This window comes from Cervus canadensis, chromosome 9 (assembly GCF_019320065.1).
Source record: "Cervus canadensis isolate Bull #8, Minnesota chromosome 9, ASM1932006v1, whole genome shotgun sequence".
Lineage (NCBI taxonomy): Eukaryota > Metazoa > Chordata > Mammalia > Artiodactyla > Cervidae > Cervus > Cervus canadensis.
The window spans coordinates 62,255,895-62,274,075 of record NC_057394.1 but is presented as its reverse complement, the minus strand read 5'-3'; the positions used below and the strand labels follow the sequence as shown (position 1 = coordinate 62,274,075).

At 43.0% G+C, this 18,181-nt stretch overlaps 1 protein-coding gene and 1 non-coding gene across 2 annotated transcripts in view; one reads left to right on the top strand and one right to left on the bottom strand.

Annotated features, from left to right (window-relative positions):
• The window catches only part of ENOX1 (ecto-NOX disulfide-thiol exchanger 1), a 478,202-nt gene that overhangs the window by 73,884 nt on the left and 386,137 nt on the right, over positions 1-18,181 (top strand). The gene's annotated exons all lie outside the window — the stretch shown is intronic.
• On the bottom strand, positions 6,531-6,602 carry TRNAC-ACA. Its single transcript has one exon. It is a non-coding gene; the product is annotated as a tRNA-Cys (tRNA).

The window sequence follows — 18,181 nt, the reverse complement described above, 5'->3', positions numbered from 1 at the left end:
CCACTTTTTGGTCTCTGATGGTCGACTTTGGAGCTGTCATAGCACCTCTGGGTGTGTCATTTAGCTTGCTGACGTGTTTGCAGTGAGCTTATTCTGAGGATTAAGGTCTAGTCAAGTTGACTTGTCTGCCATCTTGGACCCATTTGGTTCTCATCAGTTTATGTTGTGCCCTAGGCCCGTGTCATTCTTTCAAAGCGTGTGCCCTGCTTCCTTCCCTCCTGTTTCAATAGGAATATCAGTGTTTATAATAACCTGTTCAGTAAGATACGAAGTAGGTGTCAAAAAGGGTCAGTCAGTCCTTGGCAATGATACAAACCAGTGCTGTAGGAATTTTGTATATAGTTGAGCACATCTGAAGAAAATAGCCAGTTTTCATATGGATTAAACATGTAGCAGCAAATATGCACATATGTAAATATGTGGATATGTATGCTTTTGTATGCATCAACTGTACATGAAGCTGTATGGTTATTATCTGGAAAGTGAGACTCTGTGGGGAAGCTTTTATTTCTTGGTTAGTCTTTTGAACCAGCTGAAATTTTGACTTTAATCATATATTCATTTTGAAGAAAACCCCCAGTTAGATTATATTGAAAAGCCCTTGATTAAAGAAGAATACATTTACACCTTTTATATGTTACCCCAAAGAACTAGGTATTTTTCCTTCTGGTCCATGCTCCTGTTAGAAATTAAGGTTTTCTTTGTTATACGTTATATGCATTTTGCTGACCTCCGTGGCCATCATTCCCACCACTGTTCTGGACAGTTCCTGTCCTCCTGTATTACCTTTGGCTACTAACTTGCAGAAGGAAATTCCGCGTATTCTCTACAGTTAGGATTCTTATTCTCCTGTTCACTTTTTTTTAAATATATTTATGATTTGTGATAATTTATTTAAACCTCAGGAACCATAGAGGAAGCCTATTTAAATAGGCATTTCTTTTCAGAAGCAATTTGAACTGCCTGAGAGACGGTGAGATCTAAATCTTAGAGAATCCGCAGTGGGTTTGGGGTCCACAGATTTGAAATCTCCCTGAGTCTGTAGTTTCTCCCATGTCATGAAGAAAGTAAGCCAGAGGACAAAAATGGTTTTTATTAAAGGAGAGAATCAAACACTGAAAGATGAGAGAGGAAAAAAATCTATGAAAACACCAAGTAAGGTTGCGTGTGTTGGAGGAGGTGTTTTTGTGAGCTGTGACCTTTGCACATCTGACGGATCAGCAGGCCAGAGGGTTGGTCTCTGTCTCAGCACTGCTTCTCTGGACTGTTGCTGCTAAGTCGCTTCAGTTGTGTCCAACTCTGTGCGACCCCATTGACGGCAGCCCACCAGGCTCCTCTGTCCCTGGGATTTTCCAGGCAAAAACACTGGAGTGGGTTGCCATTTCCTTCTCTGGACTGGCACAGCTGAATTCCACCGAGACTTGCCAAGGGGCCAGATGTGGCCGAGTTTGCCAGATTTAGCTGGCGCAGTGAACTGAGGACGCGTCCTTGATAACACATTTCTGTTCCGTTTGTGGCTAGGGAGGCCGAAAACAAGTTTTCTCGTGTTGCTTTCATCCTCTTTTAAAAAGGGACAAAGTGTGGTTAGCGGGGAGAGGTAGATCATGAGGCAGAAAAGAAATGCTCTTTCATCAGAAAGATAGTTCAGTCCCCAAGACCGGCTGGTAAAAGGAAGTTCTGCTACACGAAAACATTGAAAAAAAAAAAATTAAATAATTTTCTTTAACACAAATCTACTTCTGTTTAATCTTTTTGTTTTTTATTGATTAGCATCTATAATTTGCCATAATGATCCATTTTTTCCCTTTACCTGAAAGAGTGGGAAAAACAAAGAATGAAAAAATAATTAATTGTCCAATTTATTTAATATTGAAAGGTGGGAGTGTCTCCTTGTCACCAAGGCAAAAATAAATAAAGCTTATCAGAGCAACAAAGGCAAATCAGTGACTAATTCACTGTGCTCCACGATGGAGACGCTGGACTTGCCCTGTCGCCCGAACAAACCAACCCTGGGAGCATCCTGACTCCTCCAGCGCGGTGCCGGAGCCTCAGTCTGGCTGGGTCGCCCCTCCAGCCTTGCTCAGCCTCACGGAGAGGAACAAACAGCTAATTGTTCTCGGTTCCACTGCTGCTTGATCAAGGACAGCAGACGAACAAGTCACACTGGAGACCACGGGGCAGAATTCTCCCAACCAGTCAAGCCCCGGCACTGACCCAGCAGCTGAGGGCCTTTCTCTTGAAAAACACAGTCAGAGAGTTGCTTGTGGTGCTTCAAGGGCAGCCGCCAGCTCAGAGCCTGGCAGAGGCATCCCCCAGGGGCGCCCGAAGCGGCAGATGCTGCCTTGTTGACAGTCCACCACCACGTTGATTCCCACCCTCAGCACGCACCACGGACCTGGGCTTCCAAGTAGCATTGGCCCAAGGGGCGGGCTCTCACAGAAGGTCCCCTCCAACTCTGCTCTTTGATGCGATTTCCCTCAGTGGGACGCTGTGCCTGGACTTGCTGGAACTTCATAAGCCAGGGGATTTGGGTGGAAGATTGTCCGTTCTAGTGAATCCTCTAGGCCCCATGAGGTATGACCTCTTGATCAGCATGTTTCTCCCCATTCCTGTTTTTTCTACTTCAGCCACAAAATGAATCTTCTGCTGTCAGCCCAACTCTTTGAGCTGTTGGAACCGGGCTGGTTGAGGTGTAAAGATCATCTCTTAGGAGATGATTCTCGCCAGTGACAGGCGAGGTTGGGGGAAGGTGCTATTTCTAGCATGGAGCGGAGCCCTGGAACCTGTGACACTGGATTGCATTCAGTCAAAAGTCCCTGTGCTTCTCATCTGTGCCACCTTTGTCCCTCTCGCAGAAACCATCCAGACAGGGGGTCCTCTCACATACCCTCGCTTATATTCCCATCAAGGAGTTTCTTTTGTAAGAACCATGCCCCCAGCGCCCCTTCTCTGAACTTGGGGCTTGCTCCTGCGTCTCCTGAAAGCTCCGACTTCTTTCTGCAACTCTGGCCATACATGAAATGTGCCTTATATAGAGAGGGTATCCTTCCTTTGCAGTTTCTACACCCCAGATGCTCCTGGACTTGGAAATTGTTAGAGCATCTCGCGACTCTCTGTCTCTTCTCCCATCATATTAAAAAAAACTTTGCTCACCTGGAGTTTCAGGCGTCCTGCCCCTTCCCTTCCTGGTCATTTGGGTGGACTTTTCTGCCCTTACTTGCCCTGATCTGCCACATGAACCTTCAGCTTCACAATGGACCCTCTGCTTTCACTGTCTTGTCTTGCTTTTCCTTCAGGAATATTTTAGTATTCTTTTTCACCCACTCAAATCCTGTCTCACTCAGCTGTGTTATCTTTTCCCCTAGTCCTTTCCTTAAAAACTCCTGCCAGTAGAGATTTCTATTTAAGTTTTGCTGTAGCCCCTCTTTGGCACATAATTATATGCAGTGCTTGTGACAGCTGAGTATTATTTTGTATTATAATTTAAACCCCGTAATGTTGTATAACTTTCTGATGTTGTATACCTTCCATGTGTCCATTTAGATTGTCGAGCTCTCTTTGAGGATAGAACCTTCTGGGAACTTTCCTTTGATATAATTCGTATCAAACTTACATTTAAACATCTGATAAATGTTTGTGAAATGAAAGAATTCATCAATCATGAAGAATATCTTAAGATGTTAGGGAGCCTGGCTTTCTTTTATTGCTGGTTTGGCAGCTATGGCCTTTTCCAAACAGATTTCCTGGTGTGGCCTCTTAGTTCTCAGCTTTCATTTGCTGCATGATTTGAGAGAGCTACAGTAAAGTCATTTGCGATTATAAGAAAAAAAAGTTTTTAATTAAATATTGTTTAAGCACAAAGAAAAAGTTGTAGTGGAATCAAAGTAGTGTCTATATTCACTATCATCTCTGTAAGAAAAAGGAGATATAGTGTCCTTAACAAAAAGCCTAATGTTCCCTGTGTCGATCGCTGCAAAATGTTTCTTTTGTCTTTGGGTACTTATTAGAAAAGAAAAATAATTAGTTCTATGGTTAAAATAATTGGAGAGCCAGGCCTAGTAACTATTTTTAATTGCTTGCTTGTTTTCTTGTAAACATCAAAGAGAACAGGGGAGGTTAGAAGTTTATAAAACAGATGCAATTATTTTTTGTTGTTGTCGTCACTCGGTCATGTCTGACTCTTTGCGACCCCGTGGACTGCAGCACGCCAGGCCTCCCTGTCCATCACCAACTCCCAGAGTTTGCTCAAAGTCATGTCCATTGAGTCGATGATGCCATCTAACCATCTCATCCTCTGCTGTCCCCTTCTCCTCCTACCTTCAATCTTTCCCAGCATCAGGGTCTTTTCAAATGAGTCACCTCTTCGCATCAGGTGGCCAAATCACTGGAGCTTCAGCATCAGTCCTTCTGAAGAATATACAGGTTAATTTACTTTAGGATTGACTGTTATTTACACCTCGTGATATAGTCAGAGCTGAGCATGGGACACTGTTGGCTATGCTTTGAATCACTGGCATCAAAATACTTTTCATGTTAAGAAACCATTCTCAAAAGAGAGTGTTTAAGTAAGGGGAGATTCAGGAGGTTTGAGGACTGTTAAGTGTGGGGGAGGTGGCTTATAGCTCTGAACTTCCCTCCAGGCTTCCTCTGCCCTGAGCTGTCTCGTTGGCGCTGTATGCCACGCCGGGCTAGCGAAGCGGATTCATACATATTTACCAGTTGCAGATTGTCAGCGTGCAGCCTGGAGAGTAGCAGCGTTCTTTGTCTTTCTGCCTTTCTTCCCTCACTAATGATTTGAAAACTCCGAACACACTCAGAATCGGGAAGCCGTAACCTGTCATTTCCTTTGTGCGCCAATTAAGTCTTTGTAGTTTAAACGGAATTTTATTTTCCAGTTTAGAAGCCTCCACGTAGGTAGACTGAGGTCTCCATCCTGTGTCGGGGCTCTGATGCAATGATTTATTAAGGTGCTAGGAGAAATATTGATCCTGCTAATAGCTTCTGTCTTGCCACATAATGTTGTACATTGTCCTCAGCTGAAAGACTGTACTCCCCTCTCTCATCATCTGATTGACCATAAAGGCTTTGGCCTTTCCCCTGAAATTATCTCGCTTACCAAAGCGGTGGGTAAAAGTCCAATATTTATAGACTAATTAGTGGAGTCAACGCGCCTAAATAGAGTACTTTAAATAATACTGTGAAATTAGCAAAGTTGGGTCCGAGGCAGAGAAACAAGGGCTGAGAACGTGGATGGTGAGGACACACGTGCCCCTGACGGCAGTTGCCCTTCCTGCGATGGTTAGGACACAGCCAAGGTGATGTCATCATAGCTATCTTCTCCATGGCTTCTCTCCTTGATTCGGACTTCTCTTTACTTTTGGAAGATTTGGGATGTTAGGTTCTGAGTTTGGTGTTGATTTATATTTTAGAGTTTAGTATCTCAGGATACCTATGGACAGGAATGTATCTTTGAACACTCGAACTCTTAGGTATAAAGACATGTTAAAAATGCAAGTATCATTTTATTGTAGATAAAGCTTCTTTGTACTTTCAAAATGTCTTGGAAGTCTTAATTATTTCTAAGGTATAATTAGCCCAATTTGGAAAATTTTTAAAGTTGCTGGAAAATAAACAAATGGGACTGTATCAAATTAAAAGCTTCTCCCTGGTGATGGAAACTGTCAATGAAACGGTAGTCTACTGAATGGGAGAAGATATTCACAAATCATATATCCAATAAGGGCTTTATATCCAAAATCAATAATAACAGCAAAATAATAACCTGATTTAAAAAAAAAATAGAGAACCTTAATAGACATTGTTCCAAAGAAGGTGTTCAGATGGCCAACAGGTGCATGAAAATATGTTCAACATACTAAATATTAAGGAAATGCAAATCGCAACCACTGTGAGACATCATTTCATACCTGTTAGAATGGCTATTATAAAAAAAAAAAGACAAAAAAAAATCAAATGTTGGAGAAGATGTAGAGAACAGGGAACCCTTATACACTGTTGGTGAGACTGGAAATTGGTGCAGCCATTATGGAAGACTATATGGAGAGTCCTCCAAAAATTAAGTTATGGGTCCTCCATATAGTCCAGTTACTCTAATTCTCTGTATTGATATGAAGATTACAAAAACACTAATTCAAAAACATGTATGCACCTCTATGTTCATTGCAACAGTTATTTACAATTGCCGAGATATGAAAACAACATAAAGTTTGCACTGACAGATGAATGGATAAAGATGATGCGGTAAAAATACAGTGAACTACTACTCAGCCATAAAAAGAATGAAATCCTGCCATTTGAGACAAATGGATGGACTTGGAAGGTGTTATGCTGAGTGGAATAAGCCAGATGGCGAAAAACAGATACCACGTGTTCTAAAGTGAAAGTGAAGTCGCTCAGTCGTGTCCGACTCTTTGCAGCCCCATGGACCGTAGCCTACCATGCTCCTCTCTCCGTGGGATTCTCCAGGCAAGAGTACTGGAGTGGGTTGCCATTTCCTTCTCCAGAGGATCTTCCCAACCCAGGGATCAAACCCGGGTCTCCTGCATTGTAGGCAGACGCTTTACCATCTGAGCCAGCAGGGAAGTCCATATGTTCTAACTCATATGTATAATTTTAAAAACCAAATTAACAAAAAAGATAAAACAAAAACAAACCCATAGTCACAAAGAGTAGATGAGTGGTTACCAGATGGGAAGGCAGTTGGGCAGTGAGTGAAATGGGTCAAGTGGGTGGTGTCAACTGTATGGTGACGGACGGTAACTCGCAATAGCTATTGCAACTTGCAATAGCGATTACTTTGTAGTGTATACAGATGTTGGGTTTATAGTGCTGTACTCTGGAAATTTATGTAAGTAAAGAAAAGGAAAATTTTGCTAATCCAACAGGAAGTGTATTGGGCTGGAAGACCAGGTTTGGTTCTTGGTTTTATGACCAGTAGCTGTGTATAAGGTCCATCTAATCAAGGCTGTGGTTTTTCCAGTGGTCATGTATGGATGTGAGAGTTGGACTGTGAAGAAAGCTGAGCGCCAAAGAATTGATGCTTTTGAACTGTGGTGTTGGAGAAGACTCTTGAGAGTCCCTTGGACTGCAAGGAGATCCAACCAGTCCATCCTAAAGGTGATCAGTTCTGGGTGTTAATTGGAAGGACTGATGCTGAAGCTGAAACTCCAATACTTTGGCCACCTGATGCGAAGAACTGACTCATTGGAAAAGACCCTGATGCTGGGAGGGGTTGGGGGCAGGAGGAGAAGGGGGCGACAGAGGATGAAATGGTTGGGTGGCATCACCGACTCAATGGACATGAGTTTGAGTAATCTCCGGGAGTTGGTGATAGACAGGGGAGCCTGGCATGCTGCGATTCATGGGGTCGCAAAGAGTCGGACACGGCTGAGCGACTGAACTGAACTGAGCTGTGTATTCTTGTAGTGGTCACATTAGTCCTTTGGGTACCAATTTCATCATTTTAGAATGAGAGCTTCAAAAAAACTGTAAGCATCAAAGGAGATTATGAACATTCGGTTACACTGTAAATTATGCAGCACTTACACATATGTAACTCCCTCCATTCCCCCCAGCTTTATTGTGATGTTATTGACATATATGTAAGTTTAGAGTATATACAGTGTGGTGATTTGATGCACATACATATTGTGAAATGGTTACCATAATATGGTTAGTTAACACATCTATCCCTTCACATAATTACCACTTTTGATGGTGATAATATTTAAGACTGACTCTCTTAACAACATTCATATATGTATATGTGTGTGTGTGTGTGTGTGTGTATAATTCAGTGCTGCTAACTATAGTTGCCATGCTGTGCATTGACGCCCCCAGAATTTGTCTTCCGGTTGGAAGTTTGTGCCCTTTGACCTGGCATCTCTCCATTTTTCCCACACCTCAGCCGCTGATAACCATCATTCTACTTTCTGTTAGGATTTCAGCTGTTTTAGATTCCACATGTGAATGAGAACATAGTGTTTATCTTTTTCCGTCTGATTCCTTTCACTTGGCGTGATCCCCTTAAGGTCCCCCTGTGTGGTCACAGAAGCCAGGACCACCTCCTCCTTGTGGCTGGATGACTGTCCCGCGCTGTATGTGCACAATCCTCGGTTTATCCACTCAGTGATGGACACAGATTGTTTCCCCCTCTTGACTCTTGTGAGTAATGCTGCAGTGAGCATGGAGGTGCAGGTCTCTCTCTGAGGCAGAGATTTAATGTTCCTTGGCTGTACACCCAGAAGTGGGATAGATGGGTCATGCTATAGTTCTATTTTTAATCTTCAGAGGAACCGCCGTTCTGTTTTCTGTAGTGGCCGCCCCAGTTTACATTCTGATAAAGAGTGCTCCAGGGGAGGAGTGGGATGGGGTGGGAGTTTCGAGGGAGGCTCAAGAGTTCACTTCAGTCGCTCAGTCGTGTCCGACTGTCTGTGACCCCGTGGACCGCAGCACGCCAGGCTTTCCTGTCCATCACCACCTCCTGGAGCTTATTCAAACTCATGTCCGTCGAGTCAGTGATGCCATCCAACCATCTCATCCTCTGTCGTCCCCTTCTCCTCCTGCCCTCAATCTTTCCCAGCATCAGGGTCTTTTCCAGTGAGTCAGTTCTTCACATCAGGTGGCCAAAGTATTGGAGTTTCAGCTTCAGCATCAGTCCTTCCAATGAATATTTGGGACTGATCTCCTCTAGGAGGGACTGGTTGGATCTCCTTGCGGTCCAAGGGACTCTCAACAGTCTTCTCCAATTCCACAAAAGCATCAGTTCTTCGGTGCTCAACTTTCTTTATAGTCCAAGTCTCACATCCGTACATGACTACTGGAAAAGCCATAGCTTTGACTGGACTGACCTTTGTTGGCAAAGTAATGTCTCTGTTTTTCTAATATGTTGTCTAGGTTGGTCATAGCCTTTCTTGCAAGGAGCAAGCGTCTGTTAATATCATGGCTGCAGTCACCATCCGCAGTGATTTTGGAGCCCAGAAAAATTAAGTCAGCCACTGTTTCCATTGTTTCCCCATCTATTTGCCATGAAGTGATGGGACTGGATGCCATCGTCTTAGTTTTTTGAATGTTGAGTTTTAAACCAGCCTTTTCACTCTCCTCTTTCACTTTCATTAACAGGCTCTTTAGGTTTAAGAAGGAGGGTCATATATATACCTGTGACTGACTCATGTTGATGTATGGCAGTGACTAACACAACGTTGTAAGACAATTATCCTCCAATGTAAACAAGTTTAAACAAAAAAGTGCAGTGGGATTTCTTTGTGTCTGTATCATTGTTATCGTGTTATTTCTTGTCTTTTTTGCTAATTGCAGTTTTCAGAAGTGTGAGGTGATAGCTCATTGTGGTTTTGGTTTGCATTTCCCTAATGCTTAGTGATGTTTGAGCATCTTTTCCTATCCTGTTGGCCATGTTTTGAATTCAGAACGTGTGATACTTCTTTCTTTGTGCTTTGTCAAGGTTGTTTTGACTATTTAGAGTCACCTGTGAATCTTAGGGTGGATTTTTAATTTTTTTTTAGCAGGGATTGCATTAAATCCATAGTTCACTTTTGGTAGTATTGACTATAATATTAAGTCTTCCAATGCATGAACTTGGAATTTCTTTCTGTTTATTTGTATCTGCTTCAGTTTCTTTCATCAGTGTCATAATTTTCAACATATAGATCATTCACCTCCTTGGTTAAATTTATTCCTAAGTATTTTGTTATTATGGATTCTATTGTAACGTCTATGGGATTCTTTATTTCTTCTTAAGATATAACGTTTTTCAGATAATTCTTTTTTTAGTATATCAAAACACAAGTTATTTTTATATGTTGGCTTTATACCCTTTAACTTTACTGAATTAGTTTATTCTAACGATCTACTGATATGTCATTTACATTATATATAGGTCACTGAGGAATTTGTTTTGAAATAAATGTAGGCGGAAATAGGTTTCAGTTAGGACTACTGCTGAGTTAGTAACATTGCTCCCTGTTTTGTCTGTATTGTTTCTAATGATGTATAGATGCAGCTTTATGTCCACCTACTGTTTTGTATCTTGTATACATCTTCGAAGGGATAGGAAAATCTCTTTAGAATTTCCAAAGGAGATTGTGGAATCTCTTTGGAAATAACGAGGACTGTCTCGTATGTTTATTATATTATTGCAGTGACCCACCTGGCATTATTTGTATTTTCCCAGGTAGCATTAGTATTCTTGAAAAGATAACTGTGCTTTCTCACAGTATTCTGGACTTAGAATGGAAACAGTAACAACAACAAACCAATACTTGAGTGTGTCCACCTTAGGTAAACATCGCCATGTGCCTGATTTATGCTGGGCTTTTTGCTTCATCATCCTGCAGTTCCTTTAATCCCTCCACTTGTCATTATCCACTTGGGAACTAACAGTTTGTAAAACTAGAAACCAAAGCAAAATCGAATCATACAAATGAAATAAAAAAGGAAGGAGGCAGATATATTTTAGTGAGGCAGTTCTAAGGAACTGTGAGTATCTGACCCCAGTAAAGTATGAGTTTTCTTTTCAGACTTAGTCATCACAGCAGCCAAAGGCCAAGGCCAGTCTGTCTTGTGGAGCAGTTTTTGTTTGTTTGTTTTGGAAAATTAAAACACTTGCTGAACGGTGGTAGTCCTGCATTCACTGTTGACTTGTCATGGACCACGCAGTGCTGGTTCTGTGACTCAGTACCTCGGTGCTATTAACTAGAGCTGTATAATGCTGATCCAAATAGTAATAGCAATGCTCATGTTCTGTGCTGTTGCCATCTTCCGTTTCTATATACCTTTCCTATCTCCTGGTGTCCGCTCTTACCTTCAGGTGCCCATCGTGTCGTTAGCTTGCCTCTGCCCAAAGCTCCCACTTTGTTTCAAGACCTCTCAACTCCCACCCTCACCTTCCACCTGCCCCCCTACAGGAGAGCCCCGCCTCCAAAATGACTGTGCCTCTGTCCTCTCCGTGTCATTACAAAATCTCATTTTTCTCCTCCAGTTCTGGCTGACTGAATTAGCAAAAAGTAATTTAATGAAACAATTCATAATATGGTCTTTGTGACTAAAGAAAGCTCCTCCCTTAATTCTCCTATGGGTATGTTTCCATTTTAAAGGAGAATGATGGCCTTCAAGTATGTTATTTACTGGATAAGCAATTTATCCATTTATTCAGTAGAAACGGAGCGCCTAGTCTCATTGTCATGTGTTAAGACAGACAAAGGACCATGAAGACAGGTAGATCCTTTCGGGTGGGTGGGTCCTGAACCTCAGAATGTGACACAGCCTAAACCCTTATGCTGGGCTTCTTAGGTGGCTCTGTGGTAAATAATCCACCTGCTAATGCAGCAGATGTGAGTTCTATCCCTGGGTTGGAACAATCCCCTGGAGGAGGACATGGCAGCCCACTCCAGCATGGACACCCCACTCCCATGGACACAGAAGCCTGGCGGGCTGTAGTCCTTGGGGTCACAAAGAGTCAGCCACGACTGAGCACGCATCACTCACAAACCCTTATGTGACCTCGGGGCTGTCTGAGTCCTGAGTTCATTCCAGGAGGGCAGCATCCTGCCTCTGCCCACCCTGTAGGCAGCAGGGATCTCAGAGCAAGCGGGAGCTGGGGCGGGGAGATGCAGTGGGAACAAGGGGAGGAGAAAGTATACAGCCACGGGAGCTGAAGGATTTACCCATCAGTCTCTCCTGACCCTAAAATTCTGTGTCAGTTAGAAAGAAAAAGGGGAGGAAAGAAGAATGAAAAGGGAAGGAGGAAGGTTCTGGGAATACACTCACAGCTGCATTCCTTTATCTAAGAGCCTCAGTTTAATAGATATATTATGATGCACTGTTTGCCTCCCAGAGGCAGTGGTGGGCCCTCTTTTGTGGCTTCTAAGAATTTCAAAGCTGGGTTGGCATGTGGCCCCAGCCCCCTGGAGCACCACTTCTGTGACATCAGAAAATGTCTCCCACGGAAAGGTGGGGGCTGTCAGTAAATACTTAAGCATTTTCTTCCCTAAATCAGAACCCTCAAAGAGGGCTGGTAAGACATGAGAAATCTCTCAGAGGATCTGGGCTAAAAGTCGTTTGCTCCTTCCTGGCAGAGGCTGGGGAGAGGACTTGGGGAGGGAGCATCAGGTAGCGATCAGGCTGGCTAAGAACCAAGTCCAGCCTCCTCATAAAGTGGCTGCTCGCTCAGCTGAAAAAGTGGGGTGGAGGGGAGTTAAGTTTTTTGAAGAGAATTTAAAAAGACAGTAAGTGAAAGTCACTCAGTCGTGTCCGCCTCTTTGCGACCCCATGGACTATACGGTCCATGGAATTCTCCAGGCCAGGATACTGCAGTGGGTAGCCTTTCCCTTCTCCAGGGGATCTTCCCAACCAGGGATCTACCAGCTGAGACACCAGGGACGCTAAGCTCACTGCTACACGTGTTAAGTTCTGACTCAAGGAGCCTGGGCTGATGCGCATACTCAGTCTCCCCCTCACCGTGGGCGGGTGTGGCCCCGGAAGGAAGCCTGCTGAGCCGGGAGGCTAGTAACAGCCTGGTGGGCGATTGTGTCATCATGATGTAATGTGTGATTTATATGGTGTTAGGATAGCAAGTGTTCTTTTGCTTTGCAGTCCAACAGAATCAGTGATGGTTGCAGTGTATTAAACCTACAGCTATTAAATTTGACCAAATTATAATCTACCTTTTAAGATTTAAAAAAAATGTTTCAGATATATAAAAATGCTTTGTTTGCTTTAAAAGGTCAGCAGTTTCTTGGAGCAGAACTATGCCATGTAATTTTTTTTAGAAGATAAGCAGTCCCCCAGACTTGATTTAATCACCCCATTCTGAGCCCTCACGTCAAATGTCAGCTCCTTCTGTGTTCTGCATGTGTGGTGCTTGGAGGACCATCTGAGAAAGCATGTCTTGAGTGGATGGCATCTGTGATTTTGATTTTATTGTAGAAAGCCAAGCAAAATTAAATTTAGGATTGTGTGTGTTTTTGAGAGTTCTCTAAAGTTACTTAAAAAAAAAAAAGTCTCTTGGGTTATTAGAGTACTTAAAGGATGTTGCTGGGATAAGACACAAATACGTTAGGGATTTTCTCTCTAAATATGGGTTGTTTATAGTCTAAACTTTTCAACAGCTGAGGAATATTTTGTCATATGAAACCCTTGCTGTAATAGCACAAAGCGGTGATTTAAGTTTCTTTTGTGATATCTGAAAAGGTTCATCCAAGGTTAACTCTATTGTTGACATAAAGTGCAGCTCCCGTGCCATGTATAAGTATCCTGAAGGTGACCCTTAGTATCTTTGGAAGGAGAAGGAGAATTGGGGTCTTGGAGCACATCCTGGTGGGAAAGTCACTTCACTTCTCTGATGTTTCGTTTTTTCACGTAGCAACCAGTGAGTGAGAGTTCTCTTTCAGTATCTCGGTGGTAGTTGATTCTCTGAAGAGTGGAGTTGCATCTTATTTCAAGAAGCGGGGGATATACCCTGTCTGCAATCAGGTCCAAGAAGAGAAAGATATGTGGGCAAAACTCTATTTGAAATGGCCCTAAGTTGCCCGTAAAGAACAGCAAATGTGGTTCTCTGCCTGCCTTGCACCATCTCTTGAGAAGTCCTGCTCAGGCCATTTTTCCCTCAAGAAACCAGGGGATGGTGAACTCTGGAGGAAGACCCCATGCTGCATGAAAACTTGCGTATGGTGGGACACCCACCATGTGTGCATAAGACACCCAACCCCAGACCTTCCCCAGCTAGTTGTGGCTTCTCTTCCCCTTTCCCCTAGGACCTCAGCATCAGTCTTTCCTGAACTGACAGGACCTCAGTGTGGGGTTCAGTACAGCTTTTAGGCCTTGATCACAGGGTTCCACTTGAAGTGGACGGTTTTAAACTGAAAACCAGGTTCTTGTCAGATAGTCCTCATTTTATGCTGATACTGAGGAGGAGACAGATGTTAGTGAGGCTCAGAGCTTGTGTACGTTTGCAGGATGCAGAGCAGCATCCTCTAGAATCCAGTTATACTGTCCATATTTTAAGTGGTAGTCAATTTAAGCAGTGTTTAAAATGACATCATCTGAAATGCATGTGTTACTGTTCTATAGCTATTTTGACATGAAGTGTCATTGGTCGTTGTGAACCACAAAACTTCTGTTTTTGTGAAGTCAGCAATATAAGCTGAAAACATAAAATGGAACTAAAGTTAAATTAAAGTTATTTTGCCAGGTTGTGGGTTGAACAGAGGGGCAAGCACTTCCTAATGAATTATTTTAAAATATTTTAAAATAACAGTTAATGTTTTGCTGTTCTTGTCTGAGTTGGGCTTTTGAGACTAGGTAACAACTCATTTCTCAGCGATTGAATTTTCAAATTTCCATTTACAAGATAGAGGTGTTAAGATGCAAGGTCTTCTGGAGACTGTTTCATTGCTCTCCCTTAGTAAATTCAGTATGACCGATCTTACAACAGACTCACTGATACACTACGAGACAGAAGAACTCTCTCTTTCAACCACAAATATTTGCTGTTTTGTGCCAAGAATGGTGTCAGGTGGCAAGGATGAAAAGCCTTTGGGGAATTTGTAATATTTAACATGAATACATAAGCAGAGAGTTTCAAAAAGTGTAGGGACTTCCGCGGCAGAGGGAAGCACAAGAGGCAGTGGGAGAACCAGGAAGGGGTCTGAAGCCAATGGGTGAGTCTGAAGAAAGACTTTCTTTTTAATTAACCACTTTGAAGTGAGCAGTCCAGTGGAATCTGGGTTGGGGAGGGTTGCTGGAGGGTGTAGCTGAAGTCACTTTGGATAGGATTTTGATGAAAAGAGGAGGAAACCGGTGAGTGGAGGGAACCGTAGATGTCATACAGTAAATATCTCTTGGTCTTACATGATGGCGTGCATTCCTTTCCTGGTAACAAGAGCTCAAGTATTCCTTAGGGATTCCTTAGGTCTAAGGTTCCCTTAGGTCTCTTGTTAACTTGCGGAATTCAAGTGGTGCAGACATCATCCTACTCAGAGTATTACTCCCTCGACCTGCCTGCAGACCACAGAGCTAGCATGTGAAGCAAGCCAGGTGAATGAGACCAATCTTAAAATATTTCTTGAAGTCATGGAAGAATTTTATTTTTGTTTTAAGCTTGAGATTGTTATATGATACAGCAAAAATCTAGACTTCTGGTAATTATTTTGGTTCTACTAATGATAATCTGCTTAAAAACAAAACCATAGCTAAGGCTTTAACTGAATGAAGGAGAAGGCTTCTGATAATATAATTTAAGTGCCTAGATCTAGCCATACCTGAATCCGTTATCCTTTGGACTTTGTTACGTGTGCCAATAAATTTTCCTTTTTCCTTTAGCTACTTTGGACCGGGTTTCTGTAACCCGGTGAAACTGGAATACTTCTAAATAAATTGTCTTGGGGGGGTTTATTTTTTCTTTTTTAAACAGAATTTTGTTACTTTTGATTTAAAAAGAATCTGTGGCAGTTCCCCAATATTTCCTCTGAAAGAGAAGCTTATATCCTGTTTTCACGTGTATTTATCAGAAATTTAAGCTTAGTTTCTTAAAGCCTTATTTCAGGACATCATTTTGTATCAATTACACAGAAAAGGAAAGAAGCCTTTCACCAAATTTTAGACATAGGAAATCATTCATTTTTTTTTATAAAACTTTATTTTGTTTTTATAGTAATATATTCTCCAACTACTCTCTCGGTGGAGAGGACTTAGGTTTCTGGACATCAGTGCCCTTGGCATCGGGGAAGTTAAATGCACACACCGTTTTTGTATCTGCACCTGCCTTACCTGACTGCACTTGGGATCTCAGACCCCTCTCTCTCCTAGGGTTTGCAGTGGTACCTCAGCACCAGAGAGCCCGACTTTCCAGAAGAACCTCTGAGGAGCTGTCCCTTGTTCAGTCTCCCTTGCAGTTTTTTGGAGCTGTCTGAAGATATGCAGATGTATTTGGGCAGAACATTTTTTTTTTTTTTTTGTAGTGGCGCTAGTGATAAAGAATCTGTCTACCAATCCAGGAGACTTAAGAGATGCAGATTCAATCCCTGGGTGGGGAAGATCCCCTGGAGGAATGCATAGCAACCCACTCTTGTATTCTTGCCTGGAGAGTCCCATGGACAGAGAGGAGCCTGGTGGGCTATGGCCCATGGGGTCGCACAGAGTCTGACACGACTAAAGCAACTTAGCACGCATGATCATCCATTGTTAACTCAAACTAGTCATTCCAAACTGTAAAACTTCCTGCGTGGTTTGCTCACCAATACTTCAAAATGAAAGCATTCTCTTGGGATCTACAAGACGAAAGCAAAGCCAGATTGCACCTCTATCTATCTCATCTGGTGATTATTTAGCAAGTGCACTTCCAGAGCATTCTCTTTGATGTCTTTTATCAGTTACCTTTTCAATCAGAGATAACTTTCATCTTCACACATCATTAATGAATTTTTTAAAAGTTTGCTCCCCTTATGTACGTATCTTGTCATTTATCTGGGGGTACAAATTAAGTTAATGTGTTCTTCTATGGATTCTCTGCCTCTTAGAAGCCATTACACTTCTGTACTTTGGTCTCTGCTTTGTTTTCATTTAAGGAAACTAAAGCAGGTGTAGATTAAGGAACATTAACTTGACAAAAGTAGTCGATCGTATTAGAGGACTCTTCCCTCAGGAAAGTGAAATTCAGCCTTTGCTAAAGAGCCTGTTCTCCAGTTGGTCTTTGGACTGAGGGTGGGGTTCTTGGAGAAGTGATCCAGTTCGGAGGCAAGAGGATGGGCCAGGTCCATCTCTCCTATGATTTAATGGTCTGGCTGAGCCAGCTTAACAAACAGTGAGCTTGCATGCCTTGTTGAAACAATAATCCTCAATTGGTCCAATGGGAGATGCTGACAACACATATGGAAGAAAGCCATTTAGTCCAGCCCGCATTGTCTGTATCTGAGATACTGTGCAGAAGACACTCACTTCCAGGGAATTCAATCTACATCAAGGCCTGGCAAGTCAAGCCGAGGGATTTGTGAGAAGGATGATTTGGAGTAATTTGTACTCTTCTGACTGTTTTCTGGGGCTTCCCTGGTGGCTCAGCGGTAAAAGAATCCTTCTGCTAATGTAAGAAATGTGGGTTTCATCCCTGGGTGGGGAAGATCCCCTGGAGAAGGAAATGACAACCCATTTACCAGTATTCTTGGCTGTAGAACCCCATGGACAGAGGAGCCTGGTGGGCTACAGTCCATGGGGTCACGGAAGAGTCAGACACGGCTGAGCATGCACACACACACAACTATTTTATAGTTCCTGTGTCTTGCTGTTGAAGCCATTCTGAAACACCCAAGAATGATGAGACTGGTAGTAGGTGAAAGATCTCTCCTCCTTTTTTTACTTTTTGACCACACTCGTCAGCATGTGGGATCTTAGTGCCCTGACCAGGGAACAGACCCGTACCCTCTGCATAGGAAGCACAGAGTCTTAACCACTCGACCACCAGGGAAGTCCCTTAAAAGGCTCTTTGAATGATAGGTTTATTTAGATGTAAACAGTTTAACATCATAGTTCAGTATTTTTATTTATTTTAAAATTTTATTTGGCTGCCCCTAGTCTTAATTGTGGCCCACAGGATCTTCCATCTTCCCTACAGCCTGTGGGATCTTTAGTTGCGTCCTGTGGGATCTTGTTCCCTGATCCAGGATCAAACTCGGGTCCCCTGCACTGGGATCTCAGAGTCTTAGCCACTGGACCACTAGGGAAGTCCTCAAAAGTTCAGTCTTGATTAAGTATTTTTCACAAATAATAATAAAAAAAAAGCAGAAATTGGGGGTGCAGGGCCCACATCTCTGTGCCCTGGAAATCTGCAGTCTTGGGAGGCATGGATTTGTAGACGGTGCTGAGCTGGAGACACGCAGTGAGAAGGTGAGGGGACTTCATTTCATTTTGATTTAGGTCCCTTGCAGTGGCTCCCCTTTGCTGTGACGGTGACATGGGAACTCTTCACTGTCCACAAGCCCCCATGGGATCTGGCCCTCCTGCCCCTGTGACCTCTCCTTGTGCCACTTGCTGGGCGTTTAGCAGGCTCCAGGCGTCCAGGTCGAACTTCCCCTCCACATGGCCACAGGGCATTTGCATCTGCTGCTTGTGCTGCTCTTGACCAGAACCAGAGCTTGGCGGCGTCTTCTGATCC